At 45.5% G+C, this 15,698-nt stretch overlaps 1 long non-coding RNA gene across 1 annotated transcript; it reads right to left on the bottom strand.

Moving 5' to 3' along the window:
- Window positions 1-5,106: 5,106 nt before the first annotated feature.
- LOC135975558 (uncharacterized) lies at window positions 5,107-9,369 on the bottom strand. The gene is made up of 3 exons (XR_010592468.1): window positions 6,041-9,369; window positions 5,732-5,884; window positions 5,107-5,652 (listed from the first exon to the last, which is right to left on the bottom strand). It is a non-coding gene; the product is annotated as an uncharacterized LOC135975558 (long non-coding RNA).
- Between the last annotated feature and the right edge of the window lie 6,329 nt (window positions 9,370-15,698).

The following is a 15,698-nucleotide window of genomic DNA, read 5'->3' as shown; positions in this document are numbered from 1 at the left end:
CTGACTTTTTTTCTTAAATTCTGCAGCCTCTTATCATCCTCCCTTTAATTGGAAGACCTTCATTTCACCTGAAAATAGAAAGAGAGACTTTAATTCCTGCCCCCATGCTGTGAGGAGGTGCCTTCCTTACCTCTTGATAGAAATGATCAGATCCACTTATTTCTTGACATTTGATAAATAAGCAACAATGATCACTTCTGCACAAACAGGATCAGTTGGACAATTTATCTCTGCAAATGCGAGAGCAGGTGAAATGCTCATCTTCATTCTCTGGTTAGTTGCACTTTTTCTTTGTTACATCCTTGTAGGAAAAACCAACCATTATCCAGGAAGGAAAAAGGAGCAAAGATGATCATTATTGGTTAGAATTACTGACTACTTACGTCTGAACAAGTAGCTCCCATTTTTATTACTTTATTCAGTAAAGCAACTTCTTGTGCTCTTTAGAGATGAAGATTTCATCAGTTACATTTCCTCCACCTGAAAGTATGACCAGAATCATTTACTATTATGGGAATGGCGTATTGTATTTCTTACCTCCTTAAAAGGATAGATCAGCTAATTTCTTCCTGTAACGTAGAGCCATCTGTCATCCTTGCATCTCAAAATATGACCTGCGCCAACGATCAATGTTTGACAGAGTATTTTTGTCATGCAATAAATGATTTGTCATTGGATTCATTTTGTAACAGGGAGTATAAATGCTCACCTTCTCTGTGATGAATTGCTGTATTGGTTTATCTTTTTCTCTCCATACAATCACCTGTTTTGTTAAAAATCTAGTAGGTATAAGTGGCTTCCTTATTCTTGACTAGAACAAGTAAATACTTCTGTAACCTCTCCGAAGCTTTGGTTATGTATATTGCTTAATTCTTATGACACTGCTTGTAGCCTTTGACAGCAAAGGATAGATTCACTTCCTTCACCTAAAAACACTCAGATTGGTTAGTTTCCACTCCATTGCTATGAGAAGGTGCATTCCTTACCTCTTGATGGGAACAGTTTCTCGTACTACTTCAGTGGTACAATATGAACTTCTGACAGACAAGCTGCAGTGATCAAATCAACAGAAATAGGAACAATTGCAATGTCATCTCTGGAAAGGTAAGAACCAAGCTGATGCCAGCTCTCCGCTATGGACAATTGTACCCTTTCCTTTTTTGAATTGTACAATGCCTGCATTGTTAACCCCTAGTAGTGACAACTGGCTGCTTCTTACCCCCATCCACTTCTGTGCTTCTCCTTTCTCTTCTCTTCTAGCCTCTTTGACTACTCCTTTTTTTGTCTCTCCTCTTCCATTCCCCTTAGTTCCCTGGTGTTTATCACTAACTTCTTTGATTCCCCCCCCCCCTTATCTGATGCCTCATTTCCACTCCCCCCAGCCTTGTCCCTGCCTTGTTTCCTTCCCCCTTATAAGAATACTTTCCTTCACCCTTCTGTGTCTCACTTTCCCGTCTTTAGCAATGGAAGCAGGTTGGTCCCAGAAGGCCCTGCTCCAACACCCTAGTCCCTGTACTCAGACCTACAGGCAGCAGCCATGTGCTCTGGGCGACATCCTGGTGTGAAATGCGGCAGCCCCTGGTGGCTGACCCAACAATCACGCATAACAGCAGAGTCAAGGGTGGTCATCACCTCCTCCTTTGCGAAAAGTGACCTGCCCCACATCCCCCAGGGGAGCTGTAGGGGGAAGGCTCTGGCTGGCTCTAAACTCTCAAATGAGTCAAATTACACTTCAGATCTGGACTCACCAGCTGGGGCTCTGTGACAGTGAATTCCAGGGTCATGAACGGCTCCTTTCCCTGTGATTTGGATGGAGTGGGACTTACACAGCCCTCACCTATGGAAGCTTACATCATAGTTCCCATCCCCTGCCTGTCCCCACCTCTGGGTTTGTCTAGGTCACCACGCCTACAGTGGAATGTTCCACCTCCATCATAATGGGCCAATTCTGAGCAGTGCTGAGTTCCTGCATCTCTCTCTGGAACCAGTGAGAGCTGTGGGTGCCCAGCCTCGCTCGGGACTAACCCTGTTGGCTGCGTTTCATGGCACCGTACTGTGCCCTCCATCTTGTGTTCTAGGTTGATGGCTGCAGACCCACCCGGGGACTGACAGCCAGCACCTCCTGTACAGGGGAATACAGGCAGGGGCTTCAGTGTTAGTGGGAGATGGGCAGATACCACAACCATCACTCCACCCTTCCATGATAGCTGGGGGCTCTGATAAAGGACACCTGTTGTTGGCTGTGTGCCCATACCTTGTCCTGGCTCTGGCCAGGTAGCTGGCCTTGCCGACCTCAGTCAAACTGCCCAAAAGGCAACAGACTCATTCAGTGGCAAAGACGCTTGGCCAGGTTTGATGTCAACAAAGCACTTGTACTAACACCATATAGACTCCGCATGGACCCTACGATATGTACGCCCATGAGAATGGACCAGCTCAGTCAGGAGGTTGGGTTTCTAGAGTTTTCCAGTGAGCAGAGTCAGCTCTGCAAACTCATTCCACCACAACAATTTGTACTTCACTGGCTGGTTTGGGTTCAGTCTGTGCTGTTGTAAGGACAATGTCTGTGAGAACGTGTCAACAGGAAGTGGAGATGAAGTAGTTGTTTAGCTATATTGTAGAGGGGAAGTTAATGAGAGCTAGAACTGAAGGGAAGGGAGAGGGAAAGACAGATCTCTCAATGGTCTCTGATATCTCACCCAGAAACATAATTCCATAAAACATAAGCAGGGAAGAAGACAAAGTGGTGTTTTGCTTACTTCTCCCAGTTCAGGATGTGCCCCAGTGTTCCTTATGACCCATTTATGGGAATATTGGACACTGAGGTTGATGCGTGGGCCATATTTATATCATTACCAAAATCCTTCACACTGAAAAGCAATGAGTAACTGGAAGACCCGATGACTGTTGCATGAACAAACTCCAGAAAGGAAGAGGGAAGAATGGACAAAGGAAGGGGTGGATAAAAGGAGGAAAAAATAAAAGTGACTCAATTTACACTCTCGAGGAAACTAATAATGAAGTAGATTCAGAACTGTAATAGATTTTGGTTCTAGCACTTGTGCTAGGTGTCCACCTGTAAGGGTTGAACTGCAGCCAGCATCTTAGCTCTTCTCCAGATCTCAGAGGCAGCAGGACCTAAGGGAGACTAGAAAGGTGCAGAAGCTGACCTCTGACATGGTGCTCAGTGGACTTGCCCTCTAAGTCCCTTATTACCTGGTGCTTACAATAATGGGCAGATAGCAAATTGCTGGCATTGACCAGTGATGGTCCCTTGGGTTCCAGTTCCTGTCCCAGACAGGTTCCTTGCTGTGATCCCACCTCACACATGTAGGTTCCTGTGTCAGTTGTTTGCTTTCTTCAGAGATGTGAAACCCTCTTCCAAATACCAACCAGTCCCTTTCACTCATCAGCTCCTTCTTTTCCTCCAGTTCCATTGTTTGTGCCATTCCACATCTATGGGGTTTGGGTTTTCCAGGGTCCTGAATCTACACTCCCTGCTGAGATCTGACCCTTCCGAATCCTTGATCTTGGGTGGGCTCTGATTTAACATGAGGTCTGTAATGTCTGAATCCTGACTGAGACAGCAAGGAGAGGAAAGGGTCAACAGGCTTCCTTGGAAGGGTGGGAAAGTACCAGACCCATTCCAAAGGCGGGGGAGGGGGGATGAGCTGGCATCTAGAAGGAGAGGTTGAAATCTTACCGTCATAGGGAAGCACACTATTGCCAACCCTTGATTTTAAAAAATCGTGAAGACACCTCCCCAGAATCATGAGATTTGTCTTCATGTTTTTGACCCTTCAGAGGGAGTCACATTTTCAAGCTTTCCTCTGCAACCATGACAGCTACAAACCATTTTTTTTGTAAACAAAAGCAGAGATTCGCATGTAATGCCATGACTCTAGGGGCTGGGCCTCTCACTTCATCCTGTTTGAGCTACTTGCCATTCATGGGGAGGACAAACACTAGCTCCAGTGGCTGCATCTGTCACAGCTGGCTGCAGAATGAACTCAGAACAATGGTTTTAGTCAGTTCCACTTGCAGCCTGTGGTGTACGGACCTGCAAGGCTGTCATCTGTCCTTTGCCCCTTAAAAGAAAAGCAGTGGCCCCCTTAATCTCTCTGCCGCTGCCTTCCCGGGGCGTTCATTCGAAGTGCCTGTAGTTACTGATGTGGTTTGGGTTCCATGCGGCTGGGAAGCTGATGGGGGAGGGGCAGGAAGTGGACACAGAAGTAACATGGTGCTGGCCCCTCTCCCTCATCTCATCCCCTCCAGCCGCGTGCTACGAACCCCAACTGACCCTGTCCCATGTCCCCGGGTCGTGCTCCCCGTCCTCCGGGGCAGATCATGGAGTTCTGATTTCCCAGAGTTCCTGCAATGAGATTGACAGACCCCCCCCCCCCGCCAGGCAGTACAGGGGGAATGAGCGCTTGTGGGCCAACCCAGCACCACCCGAGAGGTGCCAGACTTGGCGAGGGGGGGTTAAAAGAGAAGAGCGCTCTGCTGGAGCAGACTGAAGGGGACAGCAGGCTTCTGGCTCCCAGCTCCTGGGAAATGCTGGCTGAAGGCAAGAGCTTCTTGGATCCCCAATGGCCCCATCTGGAGCGAGGGGCAGCCAGAGTTGAACCCGCCCTGGGGGACTATTATTCGCTGCTAGGCTGTGAGGCCAGTTCTGGCACTCAGGAAGCGGTGGCCCCACCGCTCCTCGATGGCTTGGCCAGAGGGGCTCTTACCACCAGAGCAGCCGGGCAGAGCGCTTGGATGTGGCTGACCAAAGGCCTTGCCCTGGCCCCTCTGGGCATCCTGAGAGAGGAACATGGTAACAGTGCCGCTGTGCTTCCTGCTTTCCCCTCGACCGGTGCACCTGGCCATTTCCCCTCCCCGACCCTGGGGGGACCGCGCACACAGCTTTTCCCTCTCTGGGATGGTGGGCTGTTCTCCCCGTGCTGGGGCGCTGTTGTGGTGGCAGAGCAACATGGGGCCATGATGGCACTGGGGGGGAGCAGTGCACCTGGGAGGGACTCTGCCCTGCAGCATGACTGGGAGCACGGTCATGGCAGAGGGGCACAGGACAGGTTTATAGAAAAGGCAAAAGACCAAGGGAGACACGTTCTCTGACGGATTTTATTGTCTGTCTGTTTCTAAATGGCCCAAAGGGCTGGTCCCTGCTCGATGCCCCAGAGGAAGGCGAAAAACCTCCAGGGTCTCTGGCCAATCTGCCCTGGAGGAAAATTCCTTCCTGACCCCAAACATGGCAATCAGTTTCACCCTGTGCATGCGAGCCAGGACCACAGTGGGGAAAGGACCCACTGTTCACTATGGTTACACACCCTGCCCCAGGCCCCTCCAGAGTATTGTCTGTGTCCCAGCACTAATCAGCCTCCAGTGGTTTCTTCTTTGCTTACATCTCAGCAGATGGGACCAGCTGCTCCCCTTAACCCAAGAGGTGCCCCAGGCAACTTTTGAACATTGTTTCATGAACACTGTCCATGCTGGCTGTGTTTCCTTCATCTTAAAGTAAAACCAAAGCCACTGATGTCACTCAGAAGTGACAAGCAGCTTCATCACCTCCTGAAAGATGAATCTTCTGACATCTGCCATCCCACTCAGCTCCTCTTAGATCTTGAGATGTGTTGTCAGCTGTAACAAACCCTTTGACACAACATAAGTTAGCAATTTTGTGGCGCTCAGGGTATGCTCATTTGTTAGACTTAAGAAATGCTTCTCTTACCTTTCCTTAGAGCCAATTCTGTTGCTTTCTTGAATGAAGGGTCTTTTTCGTGGTTTCATATTTTGAGATCCAATTGTCCTTTCAGGTGTTGGATCTGTTCAGCTCCATTCGTATTCCCTTGTACACCAGTACTGAGCCTCTGTTACTCTTCTCCTGAAAAGACACATCAGCTCACAAACTAGTTCCTGGAAAGCACAGCCGTGGCTGTAGAGATCAGCATTTGCTTATTATCAGATTTACAGGCCCACAAATGTACACGATGCATCATGATCTGTTCCATTTGGCAATAAGAGAATCCGAAACGCTCACCTCCTTGTCAGTGATGGGCTGCTGCATTGTGGGTTTGAAACTTGATAAGTGATTAACTTCCCATTCTAGTTAAGGAATGCAACTTTTGTTTTCTCTGCAGATCTGGCAACATCTGTTCCTTTCTTAAGACATATGACTGCTTCTAGTCCTCAATCCCTAGGAGATCAGAACAGCTGCATTTCTTTCACCTGAAGGGAAACCAGATCCATCAATTTCTCCATTAGGAGGGGATTCCTTACCTCATGGCAGCAGTGCTGAGTTTAGCTTGTTTCCTTTCTGTAGATATCACAGAGCTTCTAGGAACTTCCCGAAGTTTTGACACCCGCAACATTCAAATCAGCTGCATTTCTCTCATCTGAAAGTATAAGAGGATCTATTCATTTCCACGTGAATGTTAAAGAAACGTGCTTTTTTCCTTTCTAACGGACATGCCTGGTTCAGCAAGTTGCATTTGCATTCATCCCTTCTAGAACAAAACAGCCCTCTGGTCTCCTTCCATCTGGAGATGCGATGTGACCTGTTAATTTGCGCTGTAAGTGTTGCTTTAGCACCAGATTCATTTGACAACCAGGGAAACTTAAATGCTTACCTCCATGTCTGTGATGTTCTCCTGACTTACTTCAGATTCAGATTTGTTACTAGCTGAACTATTTGAAGTGACTAGTTTTTTTGTTTTGTTTTTCCTTGAAATAACAGCATCCTGTCAATGGAGTCCTCAATGGATTGATCAGCTGGCAAGTCCATGTTGCTTTGTCTTGCATCTGCTTTTCATACTCTCCTCATGACAAGTAAAGTCCACCACAGTTGTTCTCCCAGAAAGTAAAATCCACACCACTTGATATACACATGGATGTTTGGAGACTGGTATTTCTTACCTCTTTGCCCGGGAAAACCACTTACCCTCACTTCTCCCTGGTAGGAATGACCACCTGGTCTGTTCATATCTCATATTAGAAAAACCTGCAATCAATGTTTGACAGAATTGTTTATTATTACTCATTACCAGCTATGAAGAGTCATCAGTGGTGAAGGTTCCTTAGCATCCAGATCATTAGGCTTCTAGAGACCTTTCAGTGCTCACCTACTTGTCAGCAATGTTCTACCGCAAGACTTTGATTCTTAGAGGTACAGCAAGCTACCCCGGCTAAAACGTGAGGCATATAAATGGCTGCTTGCCTTTTTCTGAACTAGAAGTAAAAAGATGCTTTTCTTCCCTGTGGCCAGGTCTTACCTGGCTGTCTTTGTCTCTTAAATTCATCATCCTCCCTTTAATTGGAAGACATTCATTTCACCTGAAAATAAAAAGAGAGCCTTTAATTCCTGCCCCCATGCTGTGAGGAGGTGCCTTCCTTACCTCTTGATAGAAATTATCAGTTTCACTTATTTCTTGACATTTGATAAATAAGCAACAATGATCACTTCTGTACAAACAGGATCAGTTGGACAATTTATTTCTGCAAATGCGAGAGCAGGTGAAATACTCCTCTTCACACTCTGCTTAGTTGCACTTTTCCTTTGTTACATCCTTGTAGGAAAAACCAACCATTATCCAGGAAGGAAAAAGAAGCAGAGGTCATCATAATTGCTTAGAATTACTGACTACTTACATCTGAACAAGTAGCTCCCATTTTTATTGCTTTCTTCAGTAAAGCAACTTCTTGTGCTCTTTAGAGATGAAGATTTCATCAGTTACATTTCCTCCACCTGAAAGTATGACCAGAATCATTTACTATTATGGGAATGGCGTATTGTACTTCTTACCTCCTTAAAAGGATGGATCAGCTAATTCCTGGATTGAGCAACTGGCAAGTCCATCTTGCTTTGTCTTGCGTCTGCTTTTCATACTCTCCTCTTGACAAGTCAAGTCCACCACAGTTCTTCTCCCAGAAAGTGAAATCCACACCACTTGATATACACATGGATGTTTGGAGACTGGTATTTCTTACCTCCTTGTCCGGGACAACCACTTACCCTCACTTCTCCCTGGTAGGAATGACCACCTGGTCTGTTCATATCTCATATTAGAAAAACCTGCAATCAATGTTTGACAGAATTATTGATTATTACTCATTACGAGCTATGAAGAGTCATCAATGGAGAAGGTTCCTTAGCATCCAGATCATTAAGCTTCTAGAGACCTTTCCGTGCTCACCAACTTGTCACCAATGTTCTACCCCAAGACTTTGATTCTTAGAGGTACAGCCAGCTACCCTGGCTACAACTCGAAGCATATAAGTGGCTGCTTGCCTTTTTCTGACCTACAAGTAAAAGATGCTTTTCTTCCCTGTGGCCAGGTCTTACCTGGCTGACTTTGTTTCTTAAATTCAGCAGCCTCTTATCATCCTCCTTTTAATTGGAAGACCTTCATTTCACCTGAAAATAGAAAGAGAGCCTTTAATTCCTGCACCCATGCTGTGAGGAGGTGCCTTCCTTACCTCTTGATAGGAATGATCAGTTCCACTTATTTCTTGACATTTGATAAATAAGCAACAATGCTCACTTCTGTACAAATAGAATCGGTTGGACAATTTATCTCTAAAATGCGAGAGCAGGTGAAATGCTCATCTTCACACTCTGGTTAGCTGCACTTTTTGGAAGGAAAAAGGAGCAAAGATTATCATCATTGGTTAGAATTACTGACTACTTATATCTGAACCAGTAGCTCCCATTTTTATTGCTTTATTCAGTAAAGCAACTTCTTGTGCTCTTTAGAGATGAAGATTTCATCAGTTACATTTCCTCCACCTGAAAGTATGACCAGAATTAAAATCCACACCACTTGATATACACATGGATGGTTGGAGACTGGTATTTCTTACCTCCTTGCCCGGGACAAGAAACTTACCCTCACTCGTTTGGAGACTGGTATTTCGTACCTCCTTACCAGGGAAAACCACTTACCCTCACTTCTCCGTGGTAGGAATGACCACCTGGTCTGTTCCTATCTCATATTAGAAAAACCTGCAATCAATGTTTGACAGAATTGTTTATTATTACTCATTACCAGCTATGAAGAGTCATCAATGGAGAAGGTTCCTTAGCATCCAGACCATTAAGCTTCTAGAGACCTTTCAGTGCTCACCTACTTGTCAGCAACTTTCTACCGCAAGACTTTGATTCTTAGAGGTACAGCCAGCTACCCTGGCTACAACTCGAAGCATATAAATGGCTGCTTGCCTTTTTCTGACCTACAAGTAAAAGATGCTTTTCTTCCCTGTGGCCAGGTCTTACCTGGCTGACTTTTTTTCTTAAATTCATCATCCTCCCTGTAATTGGAAGACCTTCATTTCACCTGAAAATAGAAAGAGAGCCTTTAATTCCTGCCCCCATGCTGTGAGGAGGTGCCTTCCTTACCTCTTGATAGAAATGATCAGTTCCACTTATTTCTTGACATTTGATAAATAAGCAACAATGCTCACTTCTGTACAAACAGGATCAGTAGGACAATTTATCTCTGCAAATGTGAGAGCAGGTGAAATGCTCCTCTTCACACTCTGGTTAGTTGCACTTTTTCTTTGTTACATCCTTGTAGGAAAAACCAACCATTATCCAGGAAGGAAAAAGGAGCAAAGATCATCATCATTGGTTAGAATTACTGACTACTTACATCTGAACAAGCTCCTATTTTTATTGCTTTCTTCAGTAAAGCAACTTCTTGTGCTCTTTAGAGATGAAGATTTCATCAGTTACATTTCCTCCACCTGAAAGTATGAGCAGAATCATTGACTATTATGGGAATGGCGTATTGTACTTCTTACCTCCTTAAAAGGATGGATCAGCTAATTCCTGGATTGAGCAACTGGCAAGTCCATCTTGCTTTGTCTTGCGTCTGCTTTTCATACTCTCCTCTTGACAAGTCAAGTCCACCACAGTTCTTCTCCCAGAAAGTGAAATCCACACCACTTGATATACACATGGATGTTTGGAGACTGGTATTTCTTACCTCCTTGTCCGGGACAACCACTTACCCTCACTTCTCCCTGGTAGGAATGACCACCTGGTCTGTTCATATCTCATATTAGAAAAACCTGCAATCAATGTTTGACAGAATTATTGATTATTACTCATTACGAGCTATGAAGAGTCATCAATGGAGAAGGTTCCTTAGCATCCAGATCATTAAGCTTCTAGAGACCTTTCCGTGCTCACCAACTTGTCACCAATGTTCTACCCCAAGACTTTGATTCTTAGAGGTACAGCCAGCTACCCTGGCTACAACTCGAAGCATATAAGTGGCTGCTTGCCTTTTTCTGACCTACAAGTAAAAGATGCTTTTCTTCCCTGTGGCCAGGTCTTACCTGGCTGACTTTGTTTCTTAAATTCAGCAGCCTCTTATCATCCTCCTTTTAATTGGAAGACCTTCATTTCACCTGAAAATAGAAAGAGAGCCTTTAATTCCTGCACCCATGCTGTGAGGAGGTGCCTTCCTTACCTCTTGATAGGAATGATCAGTTCCACTTATTTCTTGACATTTGATAAATAAGCAACAATGCTCACTTCTGTACAAATAGAATCGGTTGGACAATTTATCTCTAAAATGCGAGAGCAGGTGAAATGCTCATCTTCACACTCTGGTTAGCTGCACTTTTTGGAAGGAAAAAGGAGCAAAGATTATCATCATTGGTTAGAATTACTGACTACTTATATCTGAACCAGTAGCTCCCATTTTTATTGCTTTATTCAGTAAAGCAACTTCTTGTGCTCTTTAGAGATGAAGATTTCATCAGTTACATTTCCTCCACCTGAAAGTATGACCAGAATTAAAATCCACACCACTTGATATACACATGGATGGTTGGAGACTGGTATTTCTTACCTCCTTGCCCGGGACAAGAAACTTACCCTCACTCGTTTGGAGACTGGTATTTCGTACCTCCTTACCAGGGAAAACCACTTACCCTCACTTCTCCGTGGTAGGAATGACCACCTGGTCTGTTCCTATCTCATATTAGAAAAACCTGCAATCAATGTTTGACAGAATTGTTTATTATTACTCATTACCAGCTATGAAGAGTCATCAATGGAGAAGGTTCCTTAGCATCCAGACCATTAAGCTTCTAGAGACCTTTCAGTGCTCACCTACTTGTCAGCAACTTTCTACCGCAAGACTTTGATTCTTAGAGGTACAGCCAGCTACCCTGGCTACAACTCGAAGCATATAAATGGCTGCTTGCCTTTTTCTGACCTACAAGTAAAAGATGCTTTTCTTCCCTGTGGCCAGGTCTTACCTGGCTGACTTTTTTTCTTAAATTCATCATCCTCCCTGTAATTGGAAGACCTTCATTTCACCTGAAAATAGAAAGAGAGCCTTTAATTCCTGCCCCCATGCTGTGAGGAGGTGCCTTCCTTACCTCTTGATAGAAATGATCAGTTCCACTTATTTCTTGACATTTGATAAATAAGCAACAATGCTCACTTCTGTACAAACAGGATCAGTAGGACAATTTATCTCTGCAAATGTGAGAGCAGGTGAAATGCTCCTCTTCACACTCTGGTTAGTTGCACTTTTTCTTTGTTACATCCTTGTAGGAAAAACCAACCATTATCCAGGAAGGAAAAAGGAGCAAAGATCATCATCATTGGTTAGAATTACTGACTACTTACATCTGAACAAGCTCCTATTTTTATTGCTTTCTTCAGTAAAGCAACTTCTTGTGCTCTTTAGAGATGAAGATTTCATCAGTTACATTTCCTCCACCTGAAAGTATGAGCAGAATCATTGACTATTATGGGAATGGCGTATTGTACTTCTTACCTCCTTAAAAGGATGGATCAGCTAATTTCTTCCTGTAACCTAGAGCCATCTGTCATCCTTGCATCTCAAAATATGACCTGTGCCAAAGATCAACATTTGACAGACTGTATTTTTTTCAGGCAATAAATGATTTGTCATTGGATTCATTTTGTAACAGGGAGTATAAATGCTCACCTTCTGTGTGATGAATTGCTGCATTGGTTTATCTTTTTCTCTCCATACAATCACCTGTTTTTTTAAAAATCTAGTAGGTATAAGTGGCTTCCTTATTCTTGACTAGAACAAGTAACCTCTCCGAAGCTTTGATTATGTATATTGCTTAATTCTTATGACACTGCTTGTATCCTTTGACAGCAAAGGCTAGATTCACTTCCTTCACCTGAAAACACTCAGATTGGTTAGTTTCCACTCCATTGCTATGAGAAGGTGCATTCCTTACCTCTTGATGGGAACACTTTCACTTACTACTTCAATGGTACAATATGAACTTCCGACAGACAAGCTGCAGCGATCAAATAACAGAAATAGGAACAATTGCAATGTCCTCTCTTGAAAGGTAAGAACCAAGCTGATGCCAGCTCTCCGCTATGGACAATTGTACCCTTTGCTTTTTTGAATTGTACAATGCCTGCATTGTTAACCCCTAGTAGTGACAAGTGGCTGCTTCTTACCCCCATCCACTTCTGTGCTTCTCCTTTCTCTTCTCTTCTAGCCTCTTTGACAACTCCTTTTTTTGTCTCTCCTCTTCCGTTCCCCTTAGTTCCCTGGTGTTTCTCACTAACTGGTTTGATTCCCCCCCCCCTTATCTGATGCCTCATTTCCACTCCCCCCAGCCTTGTCTCTGCCTTGTTTCCTTCCCCCTTATAGGAATACTTTACTTCACCCTTCAGTGTCTCACGTTCCCATCTTTAGCAATGGAAGCAGGTTGGTCCCAGAAGGCCCTGCTCCACCACCCTAGTCCCTGTACTCAGACCTACAGGCAGCAGCCATGTGCTCTGGGCGACATCCTGGTGTGAAATGCCGCAGCCCCTGGTGGCCGACCCAACAATGATTGCATCACAGCAGAGTCACGGGTGGTCATCACCTCCTCCTTTGGGCAAAGTGACCTGCCCCACATCCCCCAGGGGAGCTGTAGGGGGAAGACTCTGGCTGGCTCTAAACTCTCAAATGAGTCAAATTACACTTCAGATCTGGACTCACCAGCTGGGGCTCTGTGACAGTGAATTCCAGGATCATGAACGGCTCCTTTCCCTGTGATTTGGATGGAGTGGGACTTACACAGCCCTCACCTATGGAAGCTTATATCATAGTTCCCATCCCCTGCCTGTCCCCACCTCTGGATTTGTCTAGGTCACCACGCCTACAGTGGAATGTTCCACCTCCTTCATAATGGGCCAATTCTGAGCAGTGCTGAGTTCCTGCATCTCCCTCTGGAACCAGTGAGAGCTGTGGGTGCCCAGCCCCTCTCGGGACTAACCCTTTTGGCTGCGTTTAATGGCACCGTGCTGTGCCCTCCATCTTGTGTTCTAGGCTGATCACTGTAGACCCACCCGGGGACTGACAGCCAGCGCCTCCTGTACTGGGGAATCCAGGCAGGGGCTTCAGTGTTAGCTGGAGATGGGCAGATACCAGAACCATCCCTCCACCCTTCCCTGATCGCTGGGGGCTCTGATAAAAGGACCTATTGGCTGTGTGCTCATACCTTGTCCTGGCTCTTCCCAGGTAGCTGGCCTCGCCGACCTCAGTCAAACTGCCCACTGACTCGTTTGGTGGCAAAGACACTTTGCCAGGTTTGATGTCAACAAAGCACTTGTACTAACACCCCATAGACTCCTCATGGACCCTAGGACATGTACACTCATGGGAATGGACCAGGTCCGTCAGGAGGTTGGACTTCTAGAGTTTTCCAGTGAGCAGAGTCAGCTCTGCAAACTCATTCCACCACAACAATTTGTACTTCACTGGCTGGTTTGGGTTCAGTCTGTGCTGGTGTAAGGACAATGTCTGTGAGAACTAGAGAGGAGTCAACAGGAAGTGGAGATGAAGTAGTTGTTTAGCTATATTGTAGAGGGGAGGTTAATGAGAGCTAGAACTGAAGGGAGAGGGAAAGACAGATCTCTCAATGGTCCCTGATTATCTCACTCAGAAACATAATTCCATAAAACATAAGCAGGAAAGAAGATAGAAGTGGTGTTTTGCTTACTTCTCCCAGTTCAGGATGTGCCCCAGTGTTCCTTATGAACATTTTTTTAAAACAAAAGCAGAGATTCACATGTAATGCCATGACTCTAGGGGCTGGGCCTCTCACTTCATCCTGTTTGAGCTCCTTGCCATTCATGGGGAGGACCAACACTAGCTCCAGTGGCTGCATCTGTCACAGCCGGCTGCAGAATGAACTCAGAACAATGGTTTTAGTCAGTTTCACTTGCAGCCTGTGGTGTACGGACCTGCAAGGCTGTCATCTGTCCTTTGCCCCTTAAAAGAAAAGTAGTGGCCCCCTTAATCTCTCTGCCGCTGCCTTCCCTGGGCATTAGTTCAAAGTGCCTCCGGGATGCTTTACCTTTGTTCTTTGTTGGTTTCCTCAAACTAAAATGGATTATTCAGCTTGAAACACTCTCTGCGTTTTGAAAACATGACTCAGTCCACTGTGCAGGACCCACAGCAGGAACTCAAGTGGCTCAGAGAGCCTGGGTCTGTGCTAGAAACTTAGAGACAAAACATTGTTACAGAAACAAATCTCCCTCACACTCTCCCCTCTCCATCTGTGTGTTACTGGGGCATTGCACGTACCTTCTGGAGTAGGGACAGGGGATTCTAATGTATTTCCTGTCATCAGCCCTTTGAAGCACCCCCCCTTGGAGAGGTGCACATATATTACTTCAAACTGGATTCTCCAGGGACTAATAGACAAAGGGTTTTTGGATAAATAGCCTGGTTTTAAACTGGCTCAGGGCCTTCTTCCAGCCAATGGGCAGGACCCCTGCTCCACAGAGGGCCCTAGCCCTGCAGGAAGGGTTGGAAGGACAGGGGGCTTGTTCTGAGCTGAAGCTGTGATGAACAAGTAAGAACAAGCAAATCGCTTGGGTGGGGTCAGAGCCCATGTTAGGGTTGCGATGATCACTGGGAAGATTATTACCAGGTGTGTCAGTTCTTTCATTGTTTTTAATGTGTTTTTATTTAAGAAGAAATAGACTTGCGTAGTATGACGTCCCCTAGGGCACAAGCTGTGTCCCCTTCGCTCACTAGCCTGGAGATCTTTGACAATGCTTTGCTAGTGAACAGTGAACCCCTCCAGGCTCTGTTCACTCTCAGCCACCAGCATCCAAAGTCAGGCCCAGCTGAATCCACGAATGCTCTGCCCAGCTAGTCATGAATAGACACAGGGCTGCATTGGCATATCCCTCAGTCCCAGCCTTGCACCCAAGAACTGTACATCGTGTCTTGCTCAGGACCCCCCCACCCCACCCCTGAATAGTGTCAACTCATGAAAAGTCCGTCATTCCATCAAAGGGTAATGAACATGCCCAGCCTTTAAAGTGAGTAGAGATCCCCCAACCACTCCAGCCCAAAGCAAACTGGCTTAGATAAACAATGAAACGAGCTTATTAACCAGAGAGAGATTTTAAGTGATATAGGCATAAAAGTCGGCATTGGTTAGAAAAGAAAAGATTGTGGTTGTATCCTAACTCCTAAACTTTGCCAAGCTGAATAAGATTTGAAAGCAAAAAGGGATCTCTGTCCCCAAAACTTTCCGCAGGCCATACTGACTGGAAGGCTTTCCAGCCAAGACTCCTTCCCCCCCACTTCAATGTTGGTTCTTTGTCTTTCACACACTTCTGCCGCCATGTGTTGAGAGGGGGAGGACAGGATCTGGGGAAGCCATTGTCTCTTATTTTATACCCT

This window comes from Chrysemys picta, chromosome 14 (genome assembly GCF_011386835.1).
Source record: "Chrysemys picta bellii isolate R12L10 chromosome 14, ASM1138683v2, whole genome shotgun sequence".
NCBI lineage: Eukaryota > Metazoa > Chordata > Testudines > Emydidae > Chrysemys > Chrysemys picta.
Note: the sequence above shows the minus strand (reverse complement) of the source record. Positions and strands in the feature narration are given on the sequence as shown.